Source organism: Coffea arabica, chromosome 8e, assembly GCF_036785885.1.
Source record: "Coffea arabica cultivar ET-39 chromosome 8e, Coffea Arabica ET-39 HiFi, whole genome shotgun sequence".
Taxonomy (NCBI): Eukaryota; Viridiplantae; Streptophyta; class Magnoliopsida; order Gentianales; family Rubiaceae; genus Coffea; species Coffea arabica.
Window position 1 is genome coordinate 20122935 of NC_092324.1, and position 12358 is coordinate 20135292.

Below are 12358 nucleotides of genomic sequence, written 5' to 3' on the forward strand. Positions count from 1 at the left end.
ACATTCCTCAAACAGATTACAAGATAAAACTCAAATATTACATCAAATTCTCCAATAAATAATTACATATCAAAAGCGAAGCGTCCATGCTTCCACTGCGCCACTCTGATCCACGATCCAACTATTATACAAGAGGAAGTCCAAATTCAAAGTACACATGAGATAATTCATCCGATCTCAGGAATAAGTACTACAAGCCTTCCTTCGCCTTGAGCCCTGTGGAGGGGAATAAAATATTTTTGGGGTGAGCTAGAAGCTCAGCGAGTAACCAGTAAAATCAGTAATCAAATCGGTTTAACAATAGTTCATTTCAATGATGTCATAAATCAATGATGTCATAATTCAAATGATAAGTCCAGAAACAATTACAACATTTACAAAACATTAAATATGGAGTATCAATAATTCAAGAAACATTTACAATGGAAAGCGATAGTAACATTCATGAAAAGGATACGGGCCCACATGGAGACAAATATTCGCGCGCGCGCTCGTTCTCCTGACATTTCCTCCTTCCTTCATTCTTTTGAAAAGCATTTGTTTTTTTTTTCTTTAAATGAAATCCCCGCACATTTGATCATGCATTTCATTCACCCCCTTCCCAGCCATTGGCCGGGCTCCACCAGACTTCAAGGTAATACTCGAGTATACCAAAACGTTCACCCAGGTCACCATATCGCCCGACCGAGTCCGCTTCTGGCTCGAGTCGATCGCTAACAAGAGGCAGTGGCCAGTTCAGCCAAAAGGCTTACATTCATGCGCAACTAGCATTTAATCATTAATCATTGAAAATTTCACATTTATTTAGGTCGAGTGCGATAAAGTACACACTCGCCTAGAAAACTCGTTTTAACAATCATTAAAAGCACTTAACACATTATCAATCAATAATAACAAGCCAATAAGTCAAGGAATATAGCAAACAAGGAACAAACACATGTAAGCACGCATGATATGCAAGAAAACAGTTCAAAAGTAACTTTGGAAACAGTTCAAAAGTAATTAATGCAAGGAAACAGTTCAAAAGTACTTTGGAAACAGTTCAAAAGTAAATAATGCAGGAAACGGTTCATAAATAACTTTAGAAATAGTTTAAGGTCACTCACCTCCATGGCTCAGAAATCATCCATCATATAACATTGCCTTGCTCAAATCCAAGCCTTAGATCACAAACTCAATGCAATCAAGTCCTTTCAAAGCTCGGACAGCACTTCCACTAAATTTGCTAACTTTTCCAGCCATCATGGCTTCATTATTTCCTCATTCCAACCCAAAGGTACGCACACAACAACAAGTTCATCCAATAGCCATTCAGCAAGCTCCAAGTAGTACTAGTACAAGTCAAGCTAGGGAAAAGTCCGGAAATGAAAGTTAAGCTCAAAACCAGAAAAACAGTTTTTGACGTCATTTTGCGGTAATGGTACCAAAGGCGTTACGATTGTCGGATGAAGGTTCAAGACCCACCGTTTCGAATCTAAGAGATAGGGCTAAAATATTTCAGAAGGTCACTCAACCCAGTTTCGAGTGTAACCAGGTCAAAAATGCAAGAAACTACACCAGAACCGGAAAAACAGGTTCACAAAACGCATTCTAGCGGAAACATCATAAAGCAGGGTATCCAAGCCCAAATCAAGAAATTCCAAAACCAGATGAAAGCTAAGAAACAGGGTTAAATTTCATCAGAGGGCCTCAACAACCAATTCGGAAGCAATTCCAGCCAAAACAACCAATTACAGGCACAATTCTTACATTCGGGTAAAACCAGAACAGCTATAGTAATTTCGACTTTTCTCATTCTACACTACTCCGATTGACCTGAAATTTTGTAGACACCTCTAAAATGTCATTCCCTACAACTTTCATGTTTTAAGCCAAGGCCAATTCGGCCTTTAACTAGGAGCTAAAAATTCGGGCAGAATGTTCCTTCACAAAACCTAATTTTCTGAAATTTCTTCCAAAACCGAAATTGATTGCAATTGTCCATTTTTTCCACCTTCTAGAATCATTATATACCAATTCCAATCATCATAGATAGCCACACAATCATGCTTATATTAAAACAGAAAAATCCCCAAAAATAATAAAACTTCATCACTTCAACCACAAATCAAGAAATAGTCCATAAAAGTGCATCTTATACCACCACCAATCATGAATTGAACATCATTAGAGGAAGGAGAGGGGTCCTTCACAACTCACCTTAACAATACAAGAGATAGAGCAACTAGCCACCTTAGCTTTCCAAACAACTCCACAAAACACCTCAAGACCACTTAGCAAAGAGATTTTATGGAATGATTTGGAGTTTTATTGGTTGGATTTGAAGATTGAGCAAGAAATAGAAGTAGACAAGAAAGGCTTCTCTTGTATTTTTGATCCAAGAGGTTCGGCCAAGACAAGCTTAAAATGGAGAGAAATTGGTCAATTTTTGAGGTTTAGTAAAGGTGATGCAAATTAGTCAAAGTCCAACTTTGAATAAGAAGGTGACACATGTCACCTTTTGGTTTAAAACTTATCTTTTTGTCTCTCCAATACAAATATCTTAACACCTTGTAAAATAATATCACTTAATACAAAATTCCAACAAGTTGTCAAAAATATAATGCATTTACCGCACTAGCGGGTCCCACGTTCAAAATACGTTCTTAAATTCTCAAAAACCTACCGATACTAGAAAAATCATTTTAAAACTATCTTTGCTCGTAAACTTTATCTGGGGAATTTTTCTAATAAAGAAAATGTAGAAAAGGCGGGCGATTAAATAAAATAAACCCTAGAAATTTCTTTCGGGGCGTCACAAACTCCCCTCCTTAAAAGAATGTCGTCCTCGACATTCCCTCTTGTACCAATCAAGTCAAGACATTCCGCAAAAATCACTAATATTGCAAACCAAACCCACAGTCCGGCATCCTAAACTTCAAAGCCTGGGATACACTACAGAGATCTGAAGCCTAAGCTCTGATACCAACTGTGACAGCCCCACCTCCCCCTAAGGTGAACCAGAGGGTTCGGCGGGCCGCCTGCCCAGCTCTCGCCGGAACTCAGTCGTTCACTACATTCCTCAAACAGATTACAAGATAAAACTCAAATATTACATCAAATTCTCCAATAAATAATTACATATCAAAAGCGAAGCGTCCATGCTTCCACTGCGCCACTCTGATCCACGATCCAACTATTATACAAGAGGAAGTCCAAATTCAAAGTACACATGAGATAATTCATCCGATCTCAGGAATAAGTACTACAAGCCTTCCTTCGCCTTGAGCCCTGTGGAGGGGAATAAAATATTTTTGGGGTGAGCTAGAAGCTCAGCGAGTAACCAGTAAAATCAGTAATCAAATCGGTTTAACAATAGTTCATTTCAATGATGTCATAAATCAATGATGTCATAATTCAAATGATAAGTCCAGAAACAATTACAACATTTACAAAACATTAAATATGGAGTATCAATAATTCAAGAAACATTTACAATGGAAAGCGATAGTAACATTCATGAAAAGGATACGGGCCCACATGGAGACAAATATTCGCGCGCGCGCTCGTTCTCCTGACATTTCCTCCTTCCTTCATTCTTTTGAAAAGCATTTGTTTTTTTTTTCTTTAAATGAAATCCCCGCACATTTGATCATGCATTTCATTCACCCCCTTCCCAGCCATTGGCCGGGCTCCACCAGACTTCAAGGTAATACTCGAGTATACCAAAACGTTCACCCAGGTCACCATATCGCCCGACCGAGTCCGCTTCTGGCTCGAGTCGATCGCTAACAAGAGGCAGTGGCCAGTTCAGCCAAAAGGCTTACATTCATGCGCAACTAGCATTTAATCATTAATCATTGAAAATTTCACATTTATTTAGGTCGAGTGCGATAAAGTACACACTCGCCTAGAAAACTCGTTTTAACAATCATTAAAAGCACTTAACACATTATCAATCAATAATAACAAGCCAATAAGTCAAGGAATATAGCAAACAAGGAACAAACACATGTAAGCACGCATGATATGCAAGAAAACAGTTCAAAAGTAACTTTGGAAACAGTTCAAAAGTAATTAATGCAAGGAAACAGTTCAAAAGTACTTTGGAAACAGTTCAAAAGTAAATAATGCAGGAAACGGTTCATAAATAACTTTAGAAATAGTTTAAGGTCACTCACCTCCATGGCTCAGAAATCATCCATCATATAACATTGCCTTGCTCAAATCCAAGCCTTAGATCACAAACTCAATGCAATCAAGTCCTTTCAAAGCTCGGACAGCACTTCCACTAAATTTGCTAACTTTTCCAGCCATCATGGCTTCATTATTTCCTCATTCCAACCCAAAGGTACGCACACAACAACAAGTTCATCCAATAGCCATTCAGCAAGCTCCAAGTAGTACTAGTACAAGTCAAGCTAGGGAAAAGTCCGGAAATGAAAGTTAAGCTCAAAACCAGAAAAACAGTTTTTGACGTCATTTTGCGGTAATGGTACCAAAGGCGTTACGATTGTCGGATGAAGGTTCAAGACCCACCGTTTCGAATCTAAGAGATAGGGCTAAAATATTTCAGAAGGTCACTCAACCCAGTTTCGAGTGTAACCAGGTCAAAAATGCAAGAAACTACACCAGAACCGGAAAAACAGGTTCACAAAACGCATTCTAGCGGAAACATCATAAAGCAGGGTATCCAAGCCCAAATCAAGAAATTCCAAAACCAGATGAAAGCTAAGAAACAGGGTTAAATTTCATCAGAGGGCCTCAACAACCAATTCGGAAGCAATTCCAGCCAAAACAACCAATTACAGGCACAATTCTTACATTCGGGTAAAACCAGAACAGCTATAGTAATTTCGACTTTTCTCATTCTACACTACTCCGATTGACCTGAAATTTTGTAGACACCTCTAAAATGTCATTCCCTACAACTTTCATGTTTTAAGCCAAGGCCAATTCGGCCTTTAACTAGGAGCTAAAAATTCGGGCAGAATGTTCCTTCACAAAACCTAATTTTCTGAAATTTCTTCCAAAACCGAAATTGATTGCAATTGTCCATTTTTTCCACCTTCTAGAATCATTATATACCAATTCCAATCATCATAGATAGCCACACAATCATGCTTATATTAAAACAGAAAAATCCCCAAAAATAATAAAACTTCATCACTTCAACCACAAATCAAGAAATAGTCCATAAAAGTGCATCTTATACCACCACCAATCATGAATTGAACATCATTAGAGGAAGGAGAGGGGTCCTTCACAACTCACCTTAACAATACAAGAGATAGAGCAACTAGCCACCTTAGCTTTCCAAACAACTCCACAAAACACCTCAAGACCACTTAGCAAAGAGATTTTATGGAATGATTTGGAGTTTTATTGGTTGGATTTGAAGATTGAGCAAGAAATAGAAGTAGACAAGAAAGGCTTCTCTTGTATTTTTGATCCAAGAGGTTCGGCCAAGACAAGCTTAAAATGGAGAGAAATTGGTCAATTTTTGAGGTTTAGTAAAGGTGATGCAAATTAGTCAAAGTCCAACTTTGAATAAGAAGGTGACACATGTCACCTTTTGGTTTAAAACTTATCTTTTTGTCTCTCCAATACAAATATCTTAACACCTTGTAAAATAATATCACTTAATACAAAATTCCAACAAGTTGTCAAAAATATAATGCATTTACCGCACTAGCGGGTCCCACGTTCAAAATACGTTCTTAAATTCTCAAAAACCTACCGATACTAGAAAAATCATTTTAAAACTATCTTTGCTCGTAAACTTTATCTGGGGAATTTTTCTAATAAAGAAAATGTAGAAAAGGCGGGCGATTAAATAAAATAAACCCTAGAAATTTCTTTCGGGGCGTCACAAACTCCCCTCCTTAAAAGAATGTCGTCCTCGACATTCCCTCTTGTACCAATCAAGTCAAGACATTCCGCAAAAATCACTAATATTGCAAACCAAACCCACAGTCCGGCATCCTAAACTTCAAAGCCTGGGATACACTACAGAGATCTGAAGCCTAAGCTCTGATACCAACTGTGACAGCCCCACCTCCCCCTAAGGTGAACCAGAGGGTTCGGCGGGCCGCCTGCCCAGCTCTCGCCGGAACTCAGTCGTTCACTACATTCCTCAAACAGATTACAAGATAAAACTCAAATATTACATCAAATTCTCCAATAAATAATTACATATCAAAAGCGAAGCGTCCATGCTTCCACTGCGCCACTCTGATCCACGATCCAACTATTATACAAGAGGAAGTCCAAATTCAAAGTACACATGAGATAATTCATCCGATCTCAGGAATAAGTACTACAAGCCTTCCTTCGCCTTGAGCCCTGTGGAGGGGAATAAAATATTTTTGGGGTGAGCTAGAAGCTCAGCGAGTAACCAGTAAAATCAGTAATCAAATCGGTTTAACAATAGTTCATTTCAATGATGTCATAAATCAATGATGTCATAATTCAAATGATAAGTCCAGAAACAATTACAACATTTACAAAACATTAAATATGGAGTATCAATAATTCAAGAAACATTTACAATGGAAAGCGATAGTAACATTCATGAAAAGGATACGGGCCCACATGGAGACAAATATTCGCGCGCGCGCTCGTTCTCCTGACATTTCCTCCTTCCTTCATTCTTTTGAAAAGCATTTGTTTTTTTTTTCTTTAAATGAAATCCCCGCACATTTGATCATGCATTTCATTCACCCCCTTCCCAGCCATTGGCCGGGCTCCACCAGACTTCAAGGTAATACTCGAGTATACCAAAACGTTCACCCAGGTCACCATATCGCCCGACCGAGTCCGCTTCTGGCTCGAGTCGATCGCTAACAAGAGGCAGTGGCCAGTTCAGCCAAAAGGCTTACATTCATGCGCAACTAGCATTTAATCATTAATCATTGAAAATTTCACATTTATTTAGGTCGAGTGCGATAAAGTACACACTCGCCTAGAAAACTCGTTTTAACAATCATTAAAAGCACTTAACACATTATCAATCAATAATAACAAGCCAATAAGTCAAGGAATATAGCAAACAAGGAACAAACACATGTAAGCACGCATGATATGCAAGAAAACAGTTCAAAAGTAACTTTGGAAACAGTTCAAAAGTAATTAATGCAAGGAAACAGTTCAAAAGTACTTTGGAAACAGTTCAAAAGTAAATAATGCAGGAAACGGTTCATAAATAACTTTAGAAATAGTTTAAGGTCACTCACCTCCATGGCTCAGAAATCATCCATCATATAACATTGCCTTGCTCAAATCCAAGCCTTAGATCACAAACTCAATGCAATCAAGTCCTTTCAAAGCTCGGACAGCACTTCCACTAAATTTGCTAACTTTTCCAGCCATCATGGCTTCATTATTTCCTCATTCCAACCCAAAGGTACGCACACAACAACAAGTTCATCCAATAGCCATTCAGCAAGCTCCAAGTAGTACTAGTACAAGTCAAGCTAGGGAAAAGTCCGGAAATGAAAGTTAAGCTCAAAACCAGAAAAACAGTTTTTGACGTCATTTTGCGGTAATGGTACCAAAGGCGTTACGATTGTCGGATGAAGGTTCAAGACCCACCGTTTCGAATCTAAGAGATAGGGCTAAAATATTTCAGAAGGTCACTCAACCCAGTTTCGAGTGTAACCAGGTCAAAAATGCAAGAAACTACACCAGAACCGGAAAAACAGGTTCACAAAACGCATTCTAGCGGAAACATCATAAAGCAGGGTATCCAAGCCCAAATCAAGAAATTCCAAAACCAGATGAAAGCTAAGAAACAGGGTTAAATTTCATCAGAGGGCCTCAACAACCAATTCGGAAGCAATTCCAGCCAAAACAACCAATTACAGGCACAATTCTTACATTCGGGTAAAACCAGAACAGCTATAGTAATTTCGACTTTTCTCATTCTACACTACTCCGATTGACCTGAAATTTTGTAGACACCTCTAAAATGTCATTCCCTACAACTTTCATGTTTTAAGCCAAGGCCAATTCGGCCTTTAACTAGGAGCTAAAAATTCGGGCAGAATGTTCCTTCACAAAACCTAATTTTCTGAAATTTCTTCCAAAACCGAAATTGATTGCAATTGTCCATTTTTTCCACCTTCTAGAATCATTATATACCAATTCCAATCATCATAGATAGCCACACAATCATGCTTATATTAAAACAGAAAAATCCCCAAAAATAATAAAACTTCATCACTTCAACCACAAATCAAGAAATAGTCCATAAAAGTGCATCTTATACCACCACCAATCATGAATTGAACATCATTAGAGGAAGGAGAGGGGTCCTTCACAACTCACCTTAACAATACAAGAGATAGAGCAACTAGCCACCTTAGCTTTCCAAACAACTCCACAAAACACCTCAAGACCACTTAGCAAAGAGATTTTATGGAATGATTTGGAGTTTTATTGGTTGGATTTGAAGATTGAGCAAGAAATAGAAGTAGACAAGAAAGGCTTCTCTTGTATTTTTGATCCAAGAGGTTCGGCCAAGACAAGCTTAAAATGGAGAGAAATTGGTCAATTTTTGAGGTTTAGTAAAGGTGATGCAAATTAGTCAAAGTCCAACTTTGAATAAGAAGGTGACACATGTCACCTTTTGGTTTAAAACTTATCTTTTTGTCTCTCCAATACAAATATCTTAACACCTTGTAAAATAATATCACTTAATACAAAATTCCAACAAGTTGTCAAAAATATAATGCATTTACCGCACTAGCGGGTCCCACGTTCAAAATACGTTCTTAAATTCTCAAAAACCTACCGATACTAGAAAAATCATTTTAAAACTATCTTTGCTCGTAAACTTTATCTGGGGAATTTTTCTAATAAAGAAAATGTAGAAAAGGCGGGCGATTAAATAAAATAAACCCTAGAAATTTCTTTCGGGGCGTCACAAACTCCCCTCCTTAAAAGAATGTCGTCCTCGACATTCCCTCTTGTACCAATCAAGTCAAGACATTCCGCAAAAATCACTAATATTGCAAACCAAACCCACAGTCCGGCATCCTAAACTTCAAAGCCTGGGATACACTACAGAGATCTGAAGCCTAAGCTCTGATACCAACTGTGACAGCCCCACCTCCCCCTAAGGTGAACCAGAGGGTTCGGCGGGCCGCCTGCCCAGCTCTCGCCGGAACTCAGTCGTTCACTACATTCCTCAAACAGATTACAAGATAAAACTCAAATATTACATCAAATTCTCCAATAAATAATTACATATCAAAAGCGAAGCGTCCATGCTTCCACTGCGCCACTCTGATCCACGATCCAACTATTATACAAGAGGAAGTCCAAATTCAAAGTACACATGAGATAATTCATCCGATCTCAGGAATAAGTACTACAAGCCTTCCTTCGCCTTGAGCCCTGTGGAGGGGAATAAAATATTTTTGGGGTGAGCTAGAAGCTCAGCGAGTAACCAGTAAAATCAGTAATCAAATCGGTTTAACAATAGTTCATTTCAATGATGTCATAAATCAATGATGTCATAATTCAAATGATAAGTCCAGAAACAATTACAACATTTACAAAACATTAAATATGGAGTATCAATAATTCAAGAAACATTTACAATGGAAAGCGATAGTAACATTCATGAAAAGGATACGGGCCCACATGGAGACAAATATTCGCGCGCGCGCTCGTTCTCCTGACATTTCCTCCTTCCTTCATTCTTTTGAAAAGCATTTGTTTTTTTTTTCTTTAAATGAAATCCCCGCACATTTGATCATGCATTTCATTCACCCCCTTCCCAGCCATTGGCCGGGCTCCACCAGACTTCAAGGTAATACTCGAGTATACCAAAACGTTCACCCAGGTCACCATATCGCCCGACCGAGTCCGCTTCTGGCTCGAGTCGATCGCTAACAAGAGGCAGTGGCCAGTTCAGCCAAAAGGCTTACATTCATGCGCAACTAGCATTTAATCATTAATCATTGAAAATTTCACATTTATTTAGGTCGAGTGCGATAAAGTACACACTCGCCTAGAAAACTCGTTTTAACAATCATTAAAAGCACTTAACACATTATCAATCAATAATAACAAGCCAATAAGTCAAGGAATATAGCAAACAAGGAACAAACACATGTAAGCACGCATGATATGCAAGAAAACAGTTCAAAAGTAACTTTGGAAACAGTTCAAAAGTAATTAATGCAAGGAAACAGTTCAAAAGTACTTTGGAAACAGTTCAAAAGTAAATAATGCAGGAAACGGTTCATAAATAACTTTAGAAATAGTTTAAGGTCACTCACCTCCATGGCTCAGAAATCATCCATCATATAACATTGCCTTGCTCAAATCCAAGCCTTAGATCACAAACTCAATGCAATCAAGTCCTTTCAAAGCTCGGACAGCACTTCCACTAAATTTGCTAACTTTTCCAGCCATCATGGCTTCATTATTTCCTCATTCCAACCCAAAGGTACGCACACAACAACAAGTTCATCCAATAGCCATTCAGCAAGCTCCAAGTAGTACTAGTACAAGTCAAGCTAGGGAAAAGTCCGGAAATGAAAGTTAAGCTCAAAACCAGAAAAACAGTTTTTGACGTCATTTTGCGGTAATGGTACCAAAGGCGTTACGATTGTCGGATGAAGGTTCAAGACCCACCGTTTCGAATCTAAGAGATAGGGCTAAAATATTTCAGAAGGTCACTCAACCCAGTTTCGAGTGTAACCAGGTCAAAAATGCAAGAAACTACACCAGAACCGGAAAAACAGGTTCACAAAACGCATTCTAGCGGAAACATCATAAAGCAGGGTATCCAAGCCCAAATCAAGAAATTCCAAAACCAGATGAAAGCTAAGAAACAGGGTTAAATTTCATCAGAGGGCCTCAACAACCAATTCGGAAGCAATTCCAGCCAAAACAACCAATTACAGGCACAATTCTTACATTCGGGTAAAACCAGAACAGCTATAGTAATTTCGACTTTTCTCATTCTACACTACTCCGATTGACCTGAAATTTTGTAGACACCTCTAAAATGTCATTCCCTACAACTTTCATGTTTTAAGCCAAGGCCAATTCGGCCTTTAACTAGGAGCTAAAAATTCGGGCAGAATGTTCCTTCACAAAACCTAATTTTCTGAAATTTCTTCCAAAACCGAAATTGATTGCAATTGTCCATTTTTTCCACCTTCTAGAATCATTATATACCAATTCCAATCATCATAGATAGCCACACAATCATGCTTATATTAAAACAGAAAAATCCCCAAAAATAATAAAACTTCATCACTTCAACCACAAATCAAGAAATAGTCCATAAAAGTGCATCTTATACCACCACCAATCATGAATTGAACATCATTAGAGGAAGGAGAGGGGTCCTTCACAACTCACCTTAACAATACAAGAGATAGAGCAACTAGCCACCTTAGCTTTCCAAACAACTCCACAAAACACCTCAAGACCACTTAGCAAAGAGATTTTATGGAATGATTTGGAGTTTTATTGGTTGGATTTGAAGATTGAGCAAGAAATAGAAGTAGACAAGAAAGGCTTCTCTTGTATTTTTGATCCAAGAGGTTCGGCCAAGACAAGCTTAAAATGGAGAGAAATTGGTCAATTTTTGAGGTTTAGTAAAGGTGATGCAAATTAGTCAAAGTCCAACTTTGAATAAGAAGGTGACACATGTCACCTTTTGGTTTAAAACTTATCTTTTTGTCTCTCCAATACAAATATCTTAACACCTTGTAAAATAATATCACTTAATACAAAATTCCAACAAGTTGTCAAAAATATAATGCATTTACCGCACTAGCGGGTCCCACGTTCAAAATACGTTCTTAAATTCTCAAAAACCTACCGATACTAGAAAAATCATTTTAAAACTATCTTTGCTCGTAAACTTTATCTGGGGAATTTTTCTAATAAAGAAAATGTAGAAAAGGCGGGCGATTAAATAAAATAAACCCTAGAAATTTCTTTCGGGGCGTCACAAACTCCCCTCCTTAAAAGAATGTCGTCCTCGACATTCCCTCTTGTACCAATCAAGTCAAGACATTCCGCAAAAATCACTAATATTGCAAACCAAACCCACAGTCCGGCATCCTAAACTTCAAAGCCTGGGATACACTACAGAGATCTGAAGCCTAAGCTCTGATACCAACTGTGACAGCCCCACCTCCCCCTAAGGTGAACCAGAGGGTTCGGCGGGCCGCCTGCCCAGCTCTCGCCGGAACTCAGTCGTTCACTACATTCCTCAAACAGATTACAAGATAAAACTCAAATATTACATCAAATTCTCCAATAAATAATTACATATCAAAAGCGAAGCGTCCATGCTTCCACTGCGCCACTCTGATCCACGATCCAACTATTATACAAGAGGAAGTCC